This window comes from Balaenoptera musculus, chromosome 6, assembly GCF_009873245.2.
Source record: "Balaenoptera musculus isolate JJ_BM4_2016_0621 chromosome 6, mBalMus1.pri.v3, whole genome shotgun sequence".
In the NCBI taxonomy this organism is placed as follows: Eukaryota; Metazoa; Chordata; class Mammalia; order Artiodactyla; family Balaenopteridae; genus Balaenoptera; species Balaenoptera musculus.
In genome coordinates, this window is record NC_045790.1 from 52,179,147 (window position 1) to 52,200,407 (window position 21,261).

At 41.8% G+C, this 21,261-nt stretch overlaps 1 non-coding gene across 1 annotated transcript; it reads left to right on the forward strand.

The window, feature by feature from the left end:
* Positions 1-14,235: 14,235 nt before the first annotated feature.
* Positions 14,236-14,307, forward strand: TRNAH-GUG. Its single transcript has one exon. It is a non-coding gene; the product is annotated as a tRNA-His (tRNA).
* Positions 14,308-21,261: the final 6,954 nt, after the last annotated feature.

The window sequence follows — 21,261 nt, forward strand, 5'->3', positions numbered from 1 at the left end:
CAGCCCAGGAACTGAGGCCATTTGTTGAACCAGATGAACCCGAACTTCTGTTTTCACAACTTCCAAGGTACAGGGAATGGGAGACAAATCCCAGGGCTGACCAAGATGAAGAGTCCACAAACTTTTATCCCAAAGGAACTATACCTTCAGAGTAAAAATGACCTGAAAACAGCTCTTCCACTTCTCTATGCCCCCATCCTCAATCAGAGGACTGCTAGGGAAATAAATACACTGTTTTTAACCTCGACAGCTGAGAGAAGGTGAGAAAAGAAAAAGAAATAGTCACTACTGGGAACTTGGAACTACAACTTATCTCAAGTTTACAGCCTGAATTCACACTCCCTGAGTGGCCTGAAAAGCCTCAAGCCAAGAATTTAATTGAAAGTGACCCCAGACTAGTCAGGCCACAGAAAAACAAGGTAGAAACAAATGCAGATCTTCTCTGAAGAACACATCTTCTTTCCAAGCCCCAAAGAATTCTCATGAAAACAATTCCAAGAATAATGAGCAGACTGCAATAAAAATTAACTAAATGCACGAGGAAATAAAGCACCATGAGCAAGAGTTAAAACAAAAAACCACATATACACAGAAAAGACACAGACTCATAAGGACTTCAGATCATGGAAGGCTAAGATACAGATTAGAAGAAAACTATGTTTAATATTTTTAAAGAAATGAAAAATTTGGAAATATGTGCAAGAAATAATAAACTGTAAAATGTGAAGCAGCACATTTTAAAAGAACTAAATTGAACTTCTAGAAATGAAATATAAAATTCTTTAAATAAAAAACTCAATGAAGTAAGGAATTACTGTTGGTTTTCTTAGGTGTGATAATAGCATGATGGTTCTGCACCAAAAAATAAATCTTCTTATCAATTAGAGATGAGTGCCAATCAAATGCCATTTCAGATGAAAGTATATGATGTCTGCGATTTGCTTTAAAATGCTCTAAGAAAAATTTGTCTGAAGTTTGTGGGGAATGTTAAATAAAATTATTAAAATATCAATAATTATTGAAGCTGAATAATGGGCATGTGGAGTTTTTTTAAAATATTATTCCCTCTACTTTTGTGTACGTCTGAAAGATTATATAATAATGTTTGTTTATTTAAGAGACAAGGAGTGTATTTACTTAACTATTGTGGGCCCAGCTATTTTTATTATGTCCATTAAATTAGCTTTTTAAAGCATGATTTTTTAAAATGTATGATTATCTTAAGTAATTTTAAGTCATGTTACTGCAGGTATAATATACATACACATTTTCACAGGCTGATACAAACTATAAATAAATGTTATATAGGGAAAAAAGTGAAATGGGTGGTTTTGACAGTAGATTAATGAAAACTGAAAAGAAAGTGAACTATAGCAATTAAAATAGAGACCTGTAGGAATCATCCAGAAAGCAGCACGGAATAACAAAACAATAAAAAATACAAATGGAGACAGAGATGCGGGGAATATAACAAAAAGGCATGATGTATATTTGACTGGAGTCCTAGACAGATAGGAGAACAAGAATTCAGCAAAGACAGCGTTTGAATAGATAATCTCAGGATTTTCCAGAACTGTTGAAATGCACCAACCCACAGATTCCAGAAGTCCAGCTAATCCCAAGCAGTATAATTTTTTAAAAAATCCATACTTGGGCACATTATAGTCAAACCAGAAACAGAAAGAAAGCATAACAAAGCCAAGCCAAAATGAAGAAATGAGCTTGCAAGGATGCAGACAGAAAAGGCCTGTCTTCAGAGGGGCAAGTCTGGGATCTCCTTTCTCAGCCAGGAAGGCCAGAAAAAATGCAATAATATCCCCAATATACTGAGAGAAAAGGACTGACATCTGGAATTCTATGCCTAGTGAAAATGTACTTCAGAAATGGAGATTAAATCAAGACATTTTCAGACACAGAAAACAGCAGACTCTCTAATGACAATGCTAAAGGATATTCTTCAGGCATCAAGAAAATGTCCCCAGATAAAACATGTGAGATGCAAGAAGGAAGGAAGAACACAGAAAGTGGTAAATATGTAAGCAAACAGAAATAAGTATTGGCTGTATAAAACAATAAATAATATCATGCCAATCTCAATCAAGAATATAGCATAAATCCTACAGAAAATCTTAGAAAACCAAACCAGCAGTGCCCCCAAAATAAAATACATCATGACCAAGTTGGGTTTATTTCAGGAATGCAAGTTTGGTTTCACGTTTGAAAATTAGTATACAAACTGACAGCCTAAAAGAGAAAAAGTGTATGATCATCTCAAGAGATACCAAAAAAGTATTTGCTAAAATTGAATATTCACTGCATGATCTAAGTTCTACAAAAGATAAAAAATTTCTTAGGCAAACTGGCCGTAGAAGGTGACTTCTTTAACCTGATAAAAGTTATCTACAAAAACTTAGAGTAAATATCATATTTAGTAATAGATTAAGATGTTAAGAGCATTTTCTTCAAGATCAGAAAAAGACAGGAATGTCTGCTATCATCCCTTTTGTTCAAACTTGTACTGTAGATCTTGGGCCAACACAATAAGACAAGGAAAAGAAATAGAAAAGGAGAAATTATCAAAATGATCATTGTTTGCAGGTGATATATATGATTATGAACATAGAAACTCCCCCCCAAAATGTACAGTTTAATTTAATAATTAATTAAGAAGAATAAGAAGCAAGCTGCAAAGGAATGCATACTGTATTGTTCCATTTACATAAAGTTCAAAATCAAGCACAATTAAACAATTTATGGTTGAGGAATACACACATAGGTGGTAATGCAATAAAGAAAAACAAGGGTATGATTATCACAAAAGTGAGGATACTGGTTTTCTCCATGAGGACGTAGAGATTGTAAAATAAGGGCTTAGACGGTCCCAACAATGTTCTCTTTTTGACTTGGTTGAGCTTTTTTCCAGTTTTTAATTATTAATAATCTACATATGACATATTTCACAATTTTTTAATAGTCAAAGAATGAATGGGGGTAAGGAAAAAATTCAGTCAATGTCAAATGTCTGTATAAGGGAATGGTAGCTATACCATCTACATTTGTTTTTTGTTTTTGTTTTGTTTTTCTGGTTGCATTTCTGAGTTTTCCAGCATCTGATCATGAAAACAAATCTTGCTTCCTGGGCTTCCCTGGTGGCGCAGTGGTTGAGAATCTGCCTGCCAATGCAGGGGTCATGGGTTCGAGCCCTGGTCTGGGAAGATCCCACATGCTGCGGAGCAACTGGGCCCGTGAGCCACAATTACTGAGCCTGCGCGTCTGGAGCCTGTGCTCCGCAACAAGAGAGGCCGCGATAATGAGAGGCCCGCGCACCGCGATGAAGAGTGGCCCCCCCTTGCCGCAACTAGAGAAAGCCCTCGCACAGAAGTGAAGACCCAAAACAGCCATTAAAAAAAAAAAAAAAAAAAAAAATCTTGCTTCCTGGCATGAGGTTGATAATATCTTCAGGGATAATCCACTCTTATTTGGCCAGAGCTTCAACAATTACCATTATGCTGATGACTTCCAAATCTCTATTTTCATTGCTTCTTGTAACTCATGTGTCAGTTCCTTCTGGACACTGCCTTCTAGCATTGCTACTTGAATGACCTACTGTCACCTAAAACTACAGGTCTGATTCGAGAACGTATGTGGAGTTTGTGAATACTCTTCTTAATATACTCTCTCTCTAGGTGAATTCATTCATTGCCTTGGTTTTAATACCACCTATATGCTGCATCTCTCAAGCATCTTATTTCAACCCTAAGTCTCTCTTCTGAGTTCTAGGTTCATATATCCAGTTGACTACTTGATATCTCAATCTGGCTATTTCACTGACATCTCAAGCCAGCACACTGAATATGCAATTTTGCATAACTAGAGACATGAAAATCATAAGCATGCTTGGAAAATGACAAATAGTTTTTCTTTGCTGGTCTTAGTGTGGGGGACTGAACAGAGTTGTAGAAAATGTAACCAGAGAAATAGTTTGGGGATGTATACTGAAGAACCTTTAATGTTTTGTTTAAGAGTTCGGACTTTGTGGACGATGAGGAGTCACAGATGAATTTTTATTTTCTGTTCATTCACACAATAAATATTAAGTGATGACCTACTATGTACTAGGCACCGTGCTCCGCACTGGGGGATACATCTGTGTACAAGCCAGAGTCAGCCAAGAAGGATTCCTGGGAGTGTTAGGAATTGGAATTGTGCATTGGAATTGGTGTCAGGTTAGAACAAATAGGATGCAGAAGCACGGCTAGAGAAAGGGACTGAGGATGGCACCAAGTTTTCTTCTGGTTCGGGAGACTGAGGGGATGGCAATGCCTTTACCTGAGGAAGGTGATGTAGAAGGAGAGGAAAGGTGGATGGCTGGGAGGCACCTGCCTTCAGCTTGGACCGTGAACCTGAGATGCCTACGGGACTTCCAGTGAGGAGGCTGAGAAGCTACTTAGACACATGGGATTGTGTTGTAGGAAAGAAGCTGAAGATGGAGGCGTTGGTTCGGGACTCCATCTATAGGAAGTAATAGTTGAGCACGATGGGTGGAGGTGGGTGGCGTGAGATTGCCAAGGAGGAGCAAGAAAGTGATAACTCACATTACGTGCAAGAAAAAAAAAAAAAGACATTGGCAAACCAATTAGTCCCAGCGTTGCCATAACTAGCTGTGTAGCCTTGATCTACCTTTCCCAAATTTCTGTGAGTCTGCCTCCTACTGTCCCGTTATTTATTCTGGGATGGAGGACGCCAACACCACATGTAAGCAGAAGAGTCATGGGATGGTGGGGTTGTTTTAAAGCCTTCTGAAAAGTTTTCCTGCCACCTTGCCCAGGATTGGTTGAGTCACAAGCATGGCCCTGAGTTAAAGCATGGGGTATGGCAGTCTCTGGCAGATTGCAAACACTGTACTGGACAAAAGTTACATGTTTGTTGTTACAAACACTATTAATACCATTATTACTAATAAAAACAGTAGCTCATGGTTTTTTTTTGGGGGGGGGTGAGTTGTATCTTCCTCCAGAAGATATGTTGGAGTGATAACACCAGTGCCCTCAGCCTGTGACCTTATTTGAAGATTGGGTCTTTATAGAAATAATCAAGTTAACATGAGGTCACTAGGATAGGTCCTAATCCAATATGACTGACGTCATTTGGAAAAAAAAAAAGAAATTTGGACACAGAGACAGACAAGCACACAAGGAGAATGCCATGTGAAATTGAAGGGGTGTTGCATCTGCAAGCCAAGGAATGCCAAGCGTTGCCAGCAAACCACAAGCAGCTAGAGGACAGGCATGGGACAGACGCTCCCTCACAGCCCTCAGAAGGAACCAGCCCTGCCGACTCCTTCTAGACTCCACAGCTGTGAGACAATAAATTTCTCTTGTTTAAGCCACCCAGCTTGTGGGACTTTGTTATAGAAGCCCCAGAAAACTAATACATGGTGTGTACTGCTGGACATTTTACCAAATGCATTTTTTGCCCATTCTCTTTTAATGCTCACAGCCTCCTGTGGAAGCCATTATTTGTGATCTCCTTTCCGGGGTAGGAAACGAAAACTATCAGAGATCCAGGTTCCTGTGTGATAAGACATAGGACATAAAAATTTTAATGGGGAGAAGGTCAGGAAATTTCACCCGTGGGGCACAGCACTGTGTAAATGGTATGTAGTGGAGGATGTTGGCGAAGCAGGTGGGATCCAGAATCAGTCTGGTAGGTTCGAATCCCAGCTCTGGTGGCTCAGGCTGTGTGGTCCTGAGCAAGTTCCTTAACCAACTCTGCACCGTGGTACAATAGAGAAAATAATAATACCTAAGGTAATACCTAAGCCTCCCATGAAGATGAAATGAGCTAATTCCTGTGAAATGTTTCGCATGGTGCCTGCTGCTTTAATATGTGCTCAACAAATTGTAGCTCTTTTAAAATAATTATTCACAGGAAATTACAGGGAGTGGAGAAGCCCTTCAGTCATTATGAGGGTCACACAATCATAGATGCCTCTCATAAATGTACTGTGTGAAAGGTCTGTACTAAATGCATTGTGTATATTTAATGGTCTCTAGGATACACGGCAACTGCTGCTTATGCCACAGGCAAACATGGCTACGTGGTGATTCTGCCCCAGAGCCCATTCAGCCATCACTGGGGGACATCCTCTCCCTGGGTCAAGTCCATCTTAACCCCCCAGCAAGCTCTTTGCGGTAGGAATGAAAATTCAGGCCATCTCGTTAGAAATAAACCAGGACAGGAAGGGCAAGAATTGGGAGTTATATGCCAGCTGGGAATCAAGCAGTTAAAAGGTCAGAAAGTAAAGCACAGGTTTTGATATAGATAGATCCTACATGCTTTGAACTTTAAAATCCTTGCATAAGATTTCACTATAAGCAAGTGTACTCTAAAGGGATTCACCACACAAATAACGCGCACTCAGTCAGCACCCGGAATTTTAAAAATGCAATTAAACTTGGTGCAGACCCACAGAGCCTTGCCAAACTCTGCTTTAAATAACAATTTAGAGAATCACAAACTTCAATTACTTTTGGCAATGTCTTGGTTTTTCATGAGGCACTATAGGTTATTAAATGTCGCAGCTATTTAGCTTGCTAATGAATAGTTTATCCTACATTCAATTAGGCTGGTTTTCCCTCCTTTTTTTTTTTTTTTTTTTTTTTCTTTCTCTCTCTCTCTCTCTCTTTTTTTTTGTTTCAGCCCACTCAAAGAATTGATGATAATTAAGGGAAAGCTGTCAGGGTGCCAGGTTTTTCATCCAAGATATCTTTATGGTTCTAGGGTTACCTAGGGTAGAAATCTGGTTTCATCTTGTAAACTTAATATCTATCTTCCAAATCAGTAGTGGCTACCATAATGATGATAATAGTAAAAAAATATGGCAGTTGTATGCACTACGTAACATCATTCAAACCACTGTGAATGTTTCACATCTTAATACCTTTGTATAGTAGACAAGGAGCAGATTTATTATTCTTTTTAAAGTCAGTGAGGCAAAGGAGGTTAAATGAATGTTCTCAGAGTAGAAACTTCATCATGAATAAAGCAGAACAAAGCATGAACAGGTAATGTAATGTTCATGCCGTCAGGCTATCCAGTTCCCTGTTCTGTCGGTCTATCTGTCTGTCTTTGTCTCTCTCTCTCGTGATTGAAGAATTGAGAGATCAGGGGACGCTAGTAGCACAGTTTTTCCCGTATTTCTAATCTCCACGTGACTGATGTCTGAACAGTTGGGGGAGCAGTCCCTTCCGGATCTGTAATGGTGCTTGTTTATTTCATAGCCCCACCTCAGGGGAGATTATGGCCCCAGAGATTATTGACATTCACAGAGGATGTCAGAATTAGACAAAGACCCATATGCAATTCAACATAAGTGTACTTGTGATATGTATTGCAGGAAAGGCAAAATTAAGCTCATTGATAACAAAACACCTAAACTTAAGGAAAAGAGGCCAATTTAAAAGCTCTTAAATATTTAGCAGCTCATTCTGCAGCTCTAAAGGGAGACCAAACTTTGGAGTTCTGATCCACAACCAGGCCAATTTAATTTTTTAATCTAGTCAGCCTATGCTGTGTCCCAGGCACTAAGGTTAAGTGTGGGGAAGAGAGAAAGATGAGTAAGATATAGTCTACTCCTTTGCAGAGGTGTGTCATGGATTTTCCCCCAACCCTACCCCAACTCGGGCCAGGTACCTCATATGTGTGAGAGCTCAGTCACGTTAAGGACAAACTTGTCCTCACCATTATTTAAAAAAAGATCCAGAGAAAGAAGAGGCCCAGCTGTGGAGCCGAGGGCCTTGATCCTTCTATACAGAGGGGCTTTGAGGAATGACTTTGGCTCCTACATGTCTTAACCATCCCTTCTTCCTCCAACTCCCACCCCGCAGTTCTCCTCCCATCCCACACATCTCCTGCCTAAATTGGTTCCAATATTGGCTCCCTTAGAGCAGAAGGGACAACATGACAGCCTGAAACTTGTCTCCACGTTGGGGGCCTTCTGGATTCTGACGCTGTGTTTATGCCTCTCTCCTTACTCTCACTATGTGTCCCAGTCACGCCCCTATCTCTGGGATGGGAACCACCTGTCCAGACCCTGAGGCATTCTTCCTTCTGGCATCGGACTAGCCACTTGGCCTGGATGCCACTTATCATCGTAATCTGGGTCCAGTCAGTAAACCTCAGGCCACCTCTGGGTCCTGGCATATGTCCGCCCCTCTGACACCTCCTCATCCTGGCCTGAAGCTCACAGCAGCTCCCTCCCGTGTCTGGTCTGATTAAAACATAGCTAATATTTATTAAGCACTGACTCATTCCATGTTTATTTAATCCTCACAACAGCCCTTATAAAGTAGATATTATTATCATCATCATCATTATCCCCTTTTTATGAAGGAAACTTAAGCACGGAGAGATTAAATCATTTGTCCAAGGCTCTCAGCAGCCTATACTGAAGTTTCTTTAAGAAAAATAGCTCCAAGGTGATTGGCTAGAACCCTCATGGCCATAAATCCAGAACGCTAACTGGTCCCTGTCCTGCCAACACTTCTTTTTCTTAAAACCTTACCTTCCTAATATGATGGGATGAGAAAATGTGGTCCTGGGCCATTCCCTGCCTCTCCACTTTTAGGTGATCCCATTCTCCACCCTCCCCCTTCCTAAGGGGGTCCCATTGCCACCACTTTTCCTAATTCTCTGCCGCCGCAGGCCTTCAGCTGTTCAAATTATCACTAATGGATCGGCCCCCCTCATAAGGTTTCCAAGTAGAGGCCTGGCCCGCCAGATCGTAAAGGTTAGGCCCACGTATTCCAGAGGGCTGTATCAGATGAGGAATTCTATTAGAAAGCTTTGCATCTGGAGTTTTCTAATGGTGCCTCCAGGCAAAAAAAATTAAAATTAAACCAACAACCCTTCCCTCCACCCCCCCACTCCCACCCTCACCATTCCTGCTTTCCCCACAGCAAGATTTCTGATTTGGTTAAATCAAATTCATTAATAAACAAGGGGGAAAAGCACTCCAGGCAGTTTACCCTTCAAATGTAACCTGTTAAAACATTTTGTGGTTACGAGCATTCTGAAAATAATGCATTTTCTCTCGTGCTTTGTGATTTCTCATGATCAAAAATTTTCTGATAACATGCAGGAAATGCTATGGAGATGGTCAAACCTGAGACCATCGAGCTGTCAGCATTCTTTATGGTAATGGTAACATGCTTGAAAGTGTGAAATCGGGAGCGACCATTTACTTGGACCTCCTCTGCTGTCAGCCACCTTATTTTTCCCCCTCAAAGTATTCCCAGGGGTGTGCGTGAGCGATCCTTGGTTCCCTTACATGTATCAAATTCTCTTATGTGTACCAAATTTGTCCAGGTTTTCCCTCCCTCCATTTCTCCCTCTTCTCTCTCTCTCTCTCTCTCTCTCTCTCTCTCTCTCTCACACACACACACACACACACAGCTCCCTGGGATGGGGATGAAGTTAGAGAAAGAACCCAAGAAAGAAGTGGTTTTAAGGTCCCTATAAGGTCATAGCTGTCTGGGCCCTGGCTGGAAACAGGGCTTGGGGGGAGAGGACAGAGGGGCCTTCTTTGCAGGGGGTTCCCAACCTGTCTTTGTCTGAAAACCGGGCCCTGGGCCAGCCACAACCCAGTGGATTGCTGCTGCTGGCCTCCAGCCCAGTGATGGATCTGACTGTCATTTCCCTACCCCCAGTGAGGGAGGAGGCAAGCTAAGAAGAGGGATGAGGAGGAGAACACAGAGCTGGGTCTGGGAAAAGGTAGGAGGGGCGACACTGGAGGAGGGACTCAGCTGCGGCGGGGGGTGGAGGCCTCCCTGGTCCCAGGGCCCTCTTGTCAGTCCCTGCTCCCCTGTTGGAATCCATTATGAAAAACCAGGGAAAGGAATGACTCCATCAGAGGGAAAGTCTTGTACTCAGGCAGCAAGAGGAAAGGCAGAAAGTCTGTTGCTCCATCACTTCTCACAGTGAGAGGCTGGTAAGCAGCAATCGTATTAAGTTTAAAAACTTCCTGAGAAAGGAAGTCCACAATATTCTTCTTCGGGAATGAATTCCGTAGCTAAATGCTCCTCACAAGCAAGACGTTCCTCTTTACACGCAACTTAAATCCAGAGACCAACCCCTCTGTATTTAACATATGTTGCCATAGGCAGGGAAATAAGGTTCACAACATTTAGAAGCAGACAAAAAGGACAGCTTCTGTGAACTTAAGAAAGAAAGTATAGCTGTAAGGACTCATCTGTTTGGATTTTTTTTTTCCCTTCAAAATCTTTACATTTGGCTATTGTCTGTGAATGTATTTCTCTAAATTAAATGTACGGCACATCGGAAATGTAAACAGTATGACAGATCCTCTAGTCCAATTCCCCTTACCTTATTTTTTTTTTAATTTTTAAAAATTTATTTATTATTTTTGGCTGTGTTGGGTCTTCGTTACTGCGCGTGGGCTTTCTCTAGTTGTGGTGAGCGGGGGCTACTCTTCCTTGCGGTGCGCAGGTGGCTTCTCTTGTTTCAGAGCACGGGCTCTAGAGCACATGGGCTTCAGTAGATGCAGCGTGTGGGCTCAGTAGTTGTGGCTCGCGGGCTCTAGAGCGCAGTCTCAGTAGTTGTGGCGCCCGGGCTTAGTTGCTCCGTGGCATGTGGGATCTTCCCAGACCAGGGCTCCAACCCGTGTCCCCTGCATTGGCAGGTGGATTCTTAACCACTGCATCACCAGGGAAGCCCTCGCCTTACCTTACTGATGAGGAAATAGAGATCCAGCGAGGTCTAGTGACTGGCCCAAGGTCACACAGGTAGAAGGACTGCAGAAAGGACTTGAGACAAAGCAGGCTTTCTCTCTTTCTCTCTCTCTCGCTCTGGTTCTCCACCAAGTGGTGCCATGCCTTCCCTGGCTTTCTCTGCTTCAGTCTAACTTGAAAAATAACTTTAAGTAATATAGGTGTATATGTATTCCTTTCCATGACATCGCCTTGTATATTCTATCTGGTTATTCATCTGTTATTCACCTGTATCTGTCTCACTAAACAAAACTGCATGAAATAATGATACACGTCTCTCCTATTCTCTCTTGAATCCTTAAGATCCAGAAAAATGACTGGACTATAGTTGGTCCCCAACAAGTCTTTGTGAATGATATATTAGTGGGAGAGTGATAATAACATCAGTGTTGACATAGTAAAGTCAGAAAAAATAATCACCTGGTAAATTGCAAAGAAGTTGGAAATGCCATCAGAAACCATGTTTTGATTCCATCAGTTTACCCCTTTGAAGTGGGTTGTACATACTGGTGCTTGTAGAAGAAATCTGAATGTATATCCCTAAGAAGACAGTGACGGTCAGGAGAAAAGCCCGGTAGTTGTTCAAAAGCCCATTCCTCTTTAATAGGCAGGAATATTTCAGAGTCCACCACAAGATGACTGACATCATCAACTAAACGGGAAGCCCATATAGATGCCAAAGAAAAGCCCTACCTGGTGAACCCAGAAGCTGGGAATCTCTCCCGTGTTCGGAGGTCCTGCTCCACAGTCATGTCTGCCTTTAGGCCTACAGCCTCCCAGACTTCTCCAAGCTGGCGTTTCCACTAGTGCCATGGCTGGAAGTCATGAACGCTGTTCACCTAAGATTTCCAACTCTGCCTTCCAGGCACATGGCCCAGTGCTCTTCTTGGTGCTTTAGTAGCAGGGCAGAGTCACGTGACCCATTCTAGCCAATGAGTTTTGAGAAGAGCTTTTAGTTGCTGGTTCCAGACACTCCAGATCTCTCTTTCCATTTGTAAAGCAATGAAAAAATGTTCATGGAAGTGGTTGTTCCCTTAGCCTGGGTCCCTGAGTGAGGAGACACAGAGCAGGGCCCTGCAGTGAACATGGAACACAAGCAAGGGAAAAACTTTCCTTATTCGAAGCCACTGGGATTTGGGGGCTGTCACATAGCATAACCTAGCCTGACAGATGCAATGTGTGAGGTAATCTCAGGGGTGGTAATGACTGTGACATTTCATAATATTGCATCCTGTGAAGAGAAAGTTATTCCCTTTTCAAATCTCTTCCAGTTATTCAGATGAGTCGAAGAGAAGCCTTGATCAGAGGCTAATATGTTTTTTAACATCTCTCCTACTGTTGCCCACCTTCCTTTTTTTTTTTTTTTTTTTTTTTTAAATTTATTTATTTATTTATTTATTTATTTATTTTTGGCTGTGTTGGGTCTTCGTTTCTGTGCGAGGACTTTCTCTAGTTGTGGCAAGCGGGGGCCACTCTTCATCGCGGTGCGCGGGCCTCTCACTATCGCGGCCTCTCTTGTTGCGGAGCACAGGCTCCAGACGCGCAGGCTCAGTAGTTGTGGCTCACGGGCCCAGTTGCTCCGCGGCATGTGGGATCTTCCCAGACCAGGGCTCGAACCCGTGTCTCCTGCACTGGCAGGCAGATTCTCAACCACTGCGCCACCAGGGAAGCCCCCCCCACCTTCCTTTTTAACTGAGAGCAAAACTTGGGCTCAGAATATCTGGCTGGAATTTAATTCTATTGTTTTGTTTTCATAGTTTATTTCATAGTGATCTCTATTTAGGGAACATGATATGGTGTTTTTCAATTTATGGAATGGTACAAAATAATATAACTGTCATTTCTACAGTGCTTACTATGTGACAGGTCTACTTTAAGTTTTTGGCATGTCATCACCTATTCAGTCCTCAGAATTCTATGAAGTAGTTACCATTATTATCTCCACTTTACAGATGAGAAAACTGAGGCACAAAGGTTCAAGAAGCAGCCCAAGTTCCCCCACTTAGTGACAGAGCCAAAATTAGACTCTAAAAGTCTGGTTCCACAATTTGTACTCTGTGAGTTGATTTTTTTTTTTTTTTTAAAGAGAGAGATTTCCCTTATTGTTCAGTTGGTATGCACCCATTGCAAAAATTATGACGGTGGTACACAAAATGATGGTGCTTCGGGAACCTCCCCTTTGCCAGCCAGGAGATTTGCTTTGCCTCCTTGCCACGGACTGACCTCTTAGCAAATTCCCCCACCTGCATTCCTGTTCAGGCCACAGGGCACTGCCTTGCTTCCTGCCCAGAATGTATAAGGCTCGCTCAGGAACTCAGGGCAATAGTTTTCTTTGTGACCATGGAAGAAAAATGGATTTGTGAGAGTTTGAAGGAAGATAGAGAAGGGGCCATAGATGATCAGAGGGGAGGGAGTGAGGGAGGGAGTGACCATTTGTGTCTGAAGCTTTTATCTGCAGAAATATCCTCCTTCCAGAAGCACTGGAGCTCTTGGCAGACACCCAACAGATGGATTCTGTTCTTGCCATCCCATGCAGTGCCAGCTAGCCCCAGCTGCTCCCAGGGCCTCTCCATTCAGAAGGCTTAAAGGAGACACCCGATTACAACCCAGTGATTAGAAAGAGGTTTTTCTGTGTGTTTCCTTTTAAGGTTTTCAAACCTTGGGGGATAGCTTGTCCAGACAACTTTAATTTTTTTATAACAAGGAAATTTCTTAAAAATATCTCCTTGAAACTTATTTAGCATGGAGCACTCCAGTTTCTTTGTGTGGTGGGTTGCTAACGTTATCAGAAAGCTTTTGTTTTTTTTTTTTTTTTTGACATTACTGTGGCTTAAGACAAATATTCCAGAAAGAAGAAAAACCTTTAGGGACCAATGGATTTGAAAGAAGGCCTTTCCTCAGTCAGGGTTTGCTCACCCTGGCTTCCTCTAATAGGGCAGAACAAGCCTCCCTGATTCTCTCCAGTCCTCAGTCCATTTTGTTCTTGCCATATTTTTTATGTCTCTGCTGCCTAAGCGCATGGAAATAAGGCTAGCAGTGGAGAAACCACAAAAGAGGCTCAGATTCATGTGTCATTTAATGCAGCGTAATTGGTGGTGGCAGTTCGGGGTGGGAAATCTATATTCATTATTGGTTAAAAGTAGGAAGCTTGAGTGAACAGGCTGGGTTCTCTCAGCCTTGTTACTTTGATTATCGTTTCCTGACGGTGACTCCAGTGAATCTTACGTAATACAATTGCGCCCGTCAGCCAAGGAGACAATATTAGTTTCATGTTCAGACACTTTGTTATTGTTCCTTTAAATGACTGGAGATTACCGAAACACTGCTCCTCTTTGCCAGTATTAAGAAAATGTACATCTTTAGGCAATAGATGGCAGTGTTTCCACAGATTTTAATATCACAGTGGCTCTTAAAGGAACCCTGGCGTTCAGCTCCCTTGTAGCTCGCCGTGATCGTATAGTGGTTAGTACTCTGCGTTGTGGCCGCAGCAACCTCGGTTCGAATCCGAGTCACGGCAGGAGGGGAGAAGACTTTTGGAAGAGAACTGCGCAGGTCCCAAGCTGTAGTCCATCCAACAACATTTTGCAACCAGGCATAGAATAATAAAAATCAATAAAACAGAAACTGCTGCAAATATTTTAAACTTTAGAGAGATGACATGCGCAGAGTGGCTTCATTAATGCCCGAATCCTGTTGCAAGCGTGTTGTATGTGGGTTATTTTATTTGCCTTGACGGATAATATGATAACACTGGAGTGTAGTGGACATGTAATTATTATTAATTACAACTACTTAAGCTCTGCTTTGAGCAGACTCGTCAAGTCTGCTTGCTTTTGAGCCTTGCCAGGGCTGTACAGTAATAACAACCCTGAATTATTTGGAAAGATGTCAGCGGGAGATGTGGAAATCCTGTTTAACCAGGCATGAATTGTTGTTAGGAGGTTTTTTTCAGGATGACAGAGAGAAAATGAACTGTCCCTTATCAGTAATTGCAGGAAACATTTTGTTTCTATGATATGAACTGGCTGTAATTTAACTTTCCTGCCTCATTGGATAATGTAGGAAGCCAGTTGTTGCTCAAAACAAAATTCTATGAAGTGGGCATTTGGGTCTGATAAAGGGCATATTATAAGTAGACAATGGGGCTCAAGCAATAAATAATGTCCATATATGGTGGAACTTTTTAAATGACATTTTCCAAAAGACTGGGGTTTGTGTTATAAATGGCTAAATGTTGAACTAATGTGAGTAACACAGCTTTAATGGGCCTTTCTCCAGGACTTAAAAACATGAACAATACAGCCTGAAAATGTCAAATATAAATATGTTATAATGAGGTTTACTGCTCTAAAATTATAGCTCGCCATGTTTTAAATGAAGGATCACTAGAAGGTGCTTTTTAAGGCCTGTAGGCCCTATTTTATGGATGACTGAGCAAAAACTCATGTTTGTTATTTATGTAACACTAAAAACAATTTCAAATAAAAATATATGCTGAGGGTAGGACCAGATTCTATTTAGTTCTTCCAGAGTCAGTGAATTCTTAGAAATAATATTCTAGAAAAATTGCAATGAATATCGCTCCTCTCTTCCAAAAAAAAAAAAAAGAGCCATTTCTCTTTGATTAGGGGCTCAGAAAGATCGGCCTCAGACTGTCATGAAGTAAAAAAAATATATATATATCTGTTTATTGTTTCTTCCACGACTCACTTCCAAAACCATTTTCCACTCTGAGGTCTCTTCTTCCTGTGGTTTATTCTCTAAACCTCCCCATCCCACCCCTCAGCCCCGTATTTCTCACAAATTCTGCCTTCCCATCTCCAAAGGGCCTCGCCTGGCCTCTGCCTCAAGTCTGCAAAACCTCCTCAGCTGGCTGGTACTAATAATGCTTCTAAGAAGACAGCTGAACTGCAATTGTTCTTTAATTTAAAACAGCTTAAAAAATAAGCCCAACCCAAGACTTTTTGTATTCTGTTAGGAGACTGAAAATGCAATGAATTAATCATTTGAGGAAGGAGATTGTGTCAGCCAGAATCCAGTGGTTGCAAGTGACAGAAACACAACATGTACTGATTTAAAGAGAGGCATAGATCCAGGCACAGGTACAAGGGGGCTTCAGAAACAATAGGAACCAGGTTATTAAAGATGATCAGGACACACTCTCTCCATCTCATCCCACATTTCTTTCTGAATGTTGTCTTTATTCTCTCAAACTAACTTCTTTTTTTTTTCCCCCTTCAAGGTTACTTTTATTTCTTTCCTTTGTTTTTCCCAAAAGGACAACGTTGCGATTTTCACACATTTTGATATAAGCTTCACCAGGCAAACTAAAACCGAATGCATTACAAAGGAAAGTAGGGAAAACAGTGGGCCGCTTGATGTGGACATCTGCTGGGTTGGTATTACGTTTTACTTTTTTTTTTAAACATCTTTATTGGAGTATAATTGCTTTACAATGGAGTGTTAGTTTCTGCTTTATAACAAAGTGAATCAGTTATACATATGCCCCCATATCTCTTCCCTCTTGCGTCTCCCTCCCTCCCACCCTCCGTATCCCACCCCTCTAGGTGGTCACAAAGCACCGAGCTGATCTCCCTGTGCTATGCGGCTGCTTCCCACTAGCTATCTATTTTACGTTTGGTAGTGTATATATGTCCATGCCACTCTCTCACTTTGTCCCAGCTTACCCTTCCCCCTCCCCGTGTCCTCAAGTCCATTCTCTACGTCTGCATCTTTATTCCTGTCCTGCCCCTAGGTTCTTCAGAACCTTTTTTTTTTAGATTCCATATATATGTGTTAGCATGTGGTATTTGCTTTTCTCTTTCTGACTTACTTCACTCTGTATGACAGTCTCTAGGTCCATCCACCTCACTACACATAACTCAATTTCATTTCTTTTTATGGCTGAGTAATATTCCATTGTATATATGTGCCACATCTTCTTTATCCATTCATCTGTTGATGGACACTTAGGTTTCTTCCATGTCCTGGCTATTGTAAATAGAGCTGCAGTGAACATTGTGGTACATGACTCTTTTTGAATTATGGTTTTCTCAGGGTATATACGCAGTAGTGGGATTGCTGGGTCGTATGGTAGTTCTATTTTTAGTTTCTTAAGGAACCTCCATACTGTTCTCCACAGTGGCTATATCAATTTACATTCCCACCAACAGTGCAAAGAGGGTTCCCTTTTCTCCACACCCTCTCCAGCATTTATTGTTTGTGGATTTTTTGATGATGGCCATTCTGAGTGGTGTGAGGTGATACCTCATTGTAGTTTTGATTTGCATTTCTCTGATTAGTGATGTTGAGCATTCTTTCATGTGTTTGTTGGCAATCTGTATATCTTCTTTGGAGAAATGTCTATTTAGGTCTGCCCATTTTTGGATTGGGTTGTTTGCTTTTTTGATATTGAGCTGCATGAGCTGCTTGTAAATTTTGGAGATTAATCCTTTGTCAGTTGCGTCATTTGCAAATATTTTCTCCCATTCTGAGGGTTGTCTTTTCGTCTTGTTTATGGTTTCCTTTGCTGTGCAAACGCTTTTAAGTTTCATTAGGTCCCATTTGTTTATCTGTGTTTTTGTTTTTTTTTTTTAATCTGTGTTTTTATTTCCATTTCTCGAGGAGCTGGGTCAAAAAGGATCTTGCTGTGATTTATGTCATAGAGTGGTCTGCCTATGTTTTCCTCTAAGATTTTTATAGTGTCTGGCCTTACATTTTCAAACTAACTTCTACATGGCAGGAAACATGGCAGCCAGCAGCAATTCCTGATCTTTACACTTACAGCATTGTTGCCTGCAGGAAAGCCCCTTAGTTACTGTTCAAAAAATCCTGGGGAAAGATCTGATTGGCTTGGTTTGGGTCAGGTGTCCATTACTGGGCCAATCAGTTATGTCCACGGGGACAGAGTCATATAGCGCAGAGAGTGCCCTTCCCTTGTCTTAAGGCCAGTCCCAAAGTGAGGGAATTGCCAGCCCTGGAACCACCTCACTATTTTCCCATTACATTCCTAGACCCACTATTTGGTGGCTGTCTATTTCCACAAAGCCATGAGTTCAGTTCCCAAACTATTAACATCTCTACTACCTTGCGAAAAAAGAAAAGCAGTTGGGGGGAGGATAGTGAAGGGTGTCAGAATATGACAATTTCGTGGACTCAACTTGGAGCTTAGGGACATAGTCGGAGGAACTGCTTGAACAAGCGAGTGCATCACGTTCTCTCTCCTCTGTGTCCACCCAGAGGGTGCGGGTGCTTTCTTGCCCTTGGTGACTACTTTCCCAGCCTGGCCAAGAGAGAGCACAAAGTCTTCTGACTCTGCAGGCAAAAATCTACTTGAACTTGGGCAAGTTACCTAAGCTCTCAGAGTCACATAAATAAAGAGGAGGGAGTTAATGCATGAATTAAAAGAGGAATGTACAGACAAATAAACAAAAAACACTTAGTACTGAGGCTCGTAGTACAAATGCAACACTGGCACCTAGTAGGGTTGCAACAAATAATATTTATTCTTATTCATTCAGGGCTACATGGTGCCCTCCTCCTCCACCCAGCCGCCATGGGTAGAACCTCTGGAGTGAGATTTCCATTAGGAAACAGGGTCCTCGCCATGGTTTCAGACATTTTAAAAAGTGATAGTGTAGACTCTAAACCAGGGGTAGCACAAGTCAGGGTCCACTAAGTGACCAGACCTTTATTCAAGTTTGCCGTCCTGGTTCACCCCTCTTTACATGGTTACCATGACCGAGGGTCATAAAAATCAGGGGTTGTTTTCATCAACAGAGAGTTTGTTGACATTGGCTTTCCTATCTTGCCTTCTTGCTGATGTTGAAAGAAATTGAGTTTTAGTTCTAAAACCCATATCAAGTTGGTTTTCAGAAATGTTATAGCCTGAGTTATCAGAGGAAATTCTAATTTTTAATTATATTAACTTCGAGACAATATCTGCTTTGAGTTTTTTAAAAAGCATTTTACAGATATCTCAACAGACCCCATTGTTACTTCCATGCTCACATTGTCTACATTTAATACCAAAGCCAGTACCTACTGATGGAAAATCAGAGTGACTCTGATCTAATCTTTCAGAAAATGTCTCTCCAAAATGTCAACTATAAAGGATTTCAGGGCAAAAGTAAGTCATTCACAAACTAGACTCCCTGACAACTTTTTAACATTATGGATGAAACATTAGAGTATAACAGAATCCTTGTTTTGATCGCATGGCTTTGGCAGCTATAGCTCTCACCAATCAATGACATTGTTATCGCTTAGATTTGTTTATTCAAATTGTAAAATAATTTGCTCATTGAAAAGTCAGGAAACCTCCTTTGTCGTCTTTTCTTAGGCATCAACTAAAATAGCAAGAGGAAGTCTTAATTCTCTGTATAACCTATTACTTTACGTCCCTCATGTTGGTGTAGCTGCAATGGCCTAGGGAGTTTGCTCAAGTAAAACATTTTACCTGTGTAACTGTAATGGAGTAACTAAATTAAAAATTCAGAACTACATATGCTTGCTTTATTACCATAAGCTTATGGCTTTAGCTGAATGCCTCTTTCTTGCTCTCTAAGAGAGCCTATAGTAGGCCAGACCTATTTTCTTAATCTCCACCATTAACCTGTTGAATTGAAGAGAGTTTATATTCCACTATGTTCTATTCCATACTTTAGTGAGCTTTCATAAATAAAACAAATTAACATTTATTATTAACATTTATTTTTCTGATCAAGTCATCAGTTGAACAGCCTCAAGTAAATTGGTAATCAAATGAGTACTTCATTATTTCAAAATCAACGTCTATCTAGTCCCTAATTATAAAGAAGGTAAAGTTTGCTTTTGTGCAATAAAAATACACTACTGCACAGAGAATGGTTTCTTAGAACCACATCCGAATGGATGGAATTCCCTTTCTGGGAGCGGTGTGGGGCAGAAAGGATGGCTGGAGTTGTGGCTGCCATCCCCAAGGTGGAGGCAGGAGGTGGCCTAGCTCATTGGAGCGGCAGTGTCCCCAGGAGTGGCAGCTGGTGGTGACTTGCAGCAAGAGAGCACTTATCCACCGTCAGCTGCAGCAAATTCACCCACAGGATCCCAGCCCTGAGAGATGACGTGCGGGCTGTTTCCGCTCTCCGTAGCTCAGCCAAGAGGAAGCGTGAGACACCTTTCTGGTGCCCCTGCCTGTTCTAAGGTGTTGTGACTTATCTCAATCACATCACCCTGAAAGGCTGAAGATCTGTGGCAAAGGCCTGGAAACGTGGGCCTTCCAGGGAACTGACTGGCAGAGGAAAATTCCCACAAAAGCTGAATCAGAGCGAAAGCTTTTCTAGGCAGATGGGGATTCAAATCCCACCTCTGCTGCTCTGACAGCTTGACTTTGCACCTGACCCCTTTGTGCTTCGGTTGATTAGCAAAACAAGGGGGATATGAGGGTTAGATAAGGCGAATGCATATCTGGTGTGACTCCCGGGGGTGATGACAGTGAAGGGAAGGATTCCATCCCTTCCCAGGAACACAATTTTTGTTCTCTGTTGCTTTTGTGGACTTACCAGCATTCAAAAGTCAACCCCCCCACCCCGAAACAAACCAAAAAACATGCCTTGGATGCAACCTCTGATCGGCAGCAATTTTAACACTCTCGTGTCGTCACCTAAGCCCTGCTATCAGATTTCACGTCACGTTGCCACCGGAAAGATGAACTTCTGTTTTCCAGCTTGTTTGATAATGAGCATAGAGCTAGGCGGGGAGGTCACGGTCAAGCCGACTCCAAGATAAACATGAGTTGCCACTAGATGGCGCTGCTTGTTGTTATTCATCAAAGACAAGGGGCTCTTTTTTTTCTTTCTTTCTTTCTTTCCTTTTTTTTCTCTATCCACGGATTCCTGGCCCAGGGTGTCTGCAACTGGTATCCTAATCATACCAGAATTCTTCTGTTCTCTGAAGGGAGGTTCTATTTTCAGCATATTATCATCAAGATCTGAGGACCAAACAGATTCCGCCTACAATCTGGGGGAATTACCCCAACAGTGTTGCCTTTATCCAGAGGTGATTTTAAAAGAATATATTGTATTTGGACGTCAACGTTCAAAGGCTCCGAGGCAGAAAATTCCATTTCAAAAGAAAGTGTGATTAATGAAGCCACATAAATCCTGTAGATTTATGTCGAGGCTGGAGCAGTTTCAGAAATCACACAATACAAATCAAAGACGCGGGTTTTCCTACATCCTCCCTCACTTTCTCTTATTCTTATTTCCGCACCATCTCATCCTTTCCTCCCCTCTTTCCCTTTCGCAGTTTCGTGAATACATGTATCCCAAACTCCAAAACAAGAGGGAACTTGATCAGAAATCCTAAATACAGCTGGTTTCAAGCTCCAACCATCACCATTTCTCCTCGTTCTTCCCCCAAGAGATGCAAAGACAAGGTTGAGGCTATAGCAATTAACTCACACACCTCACAGACTGCTTATGAAAGCTGAGTC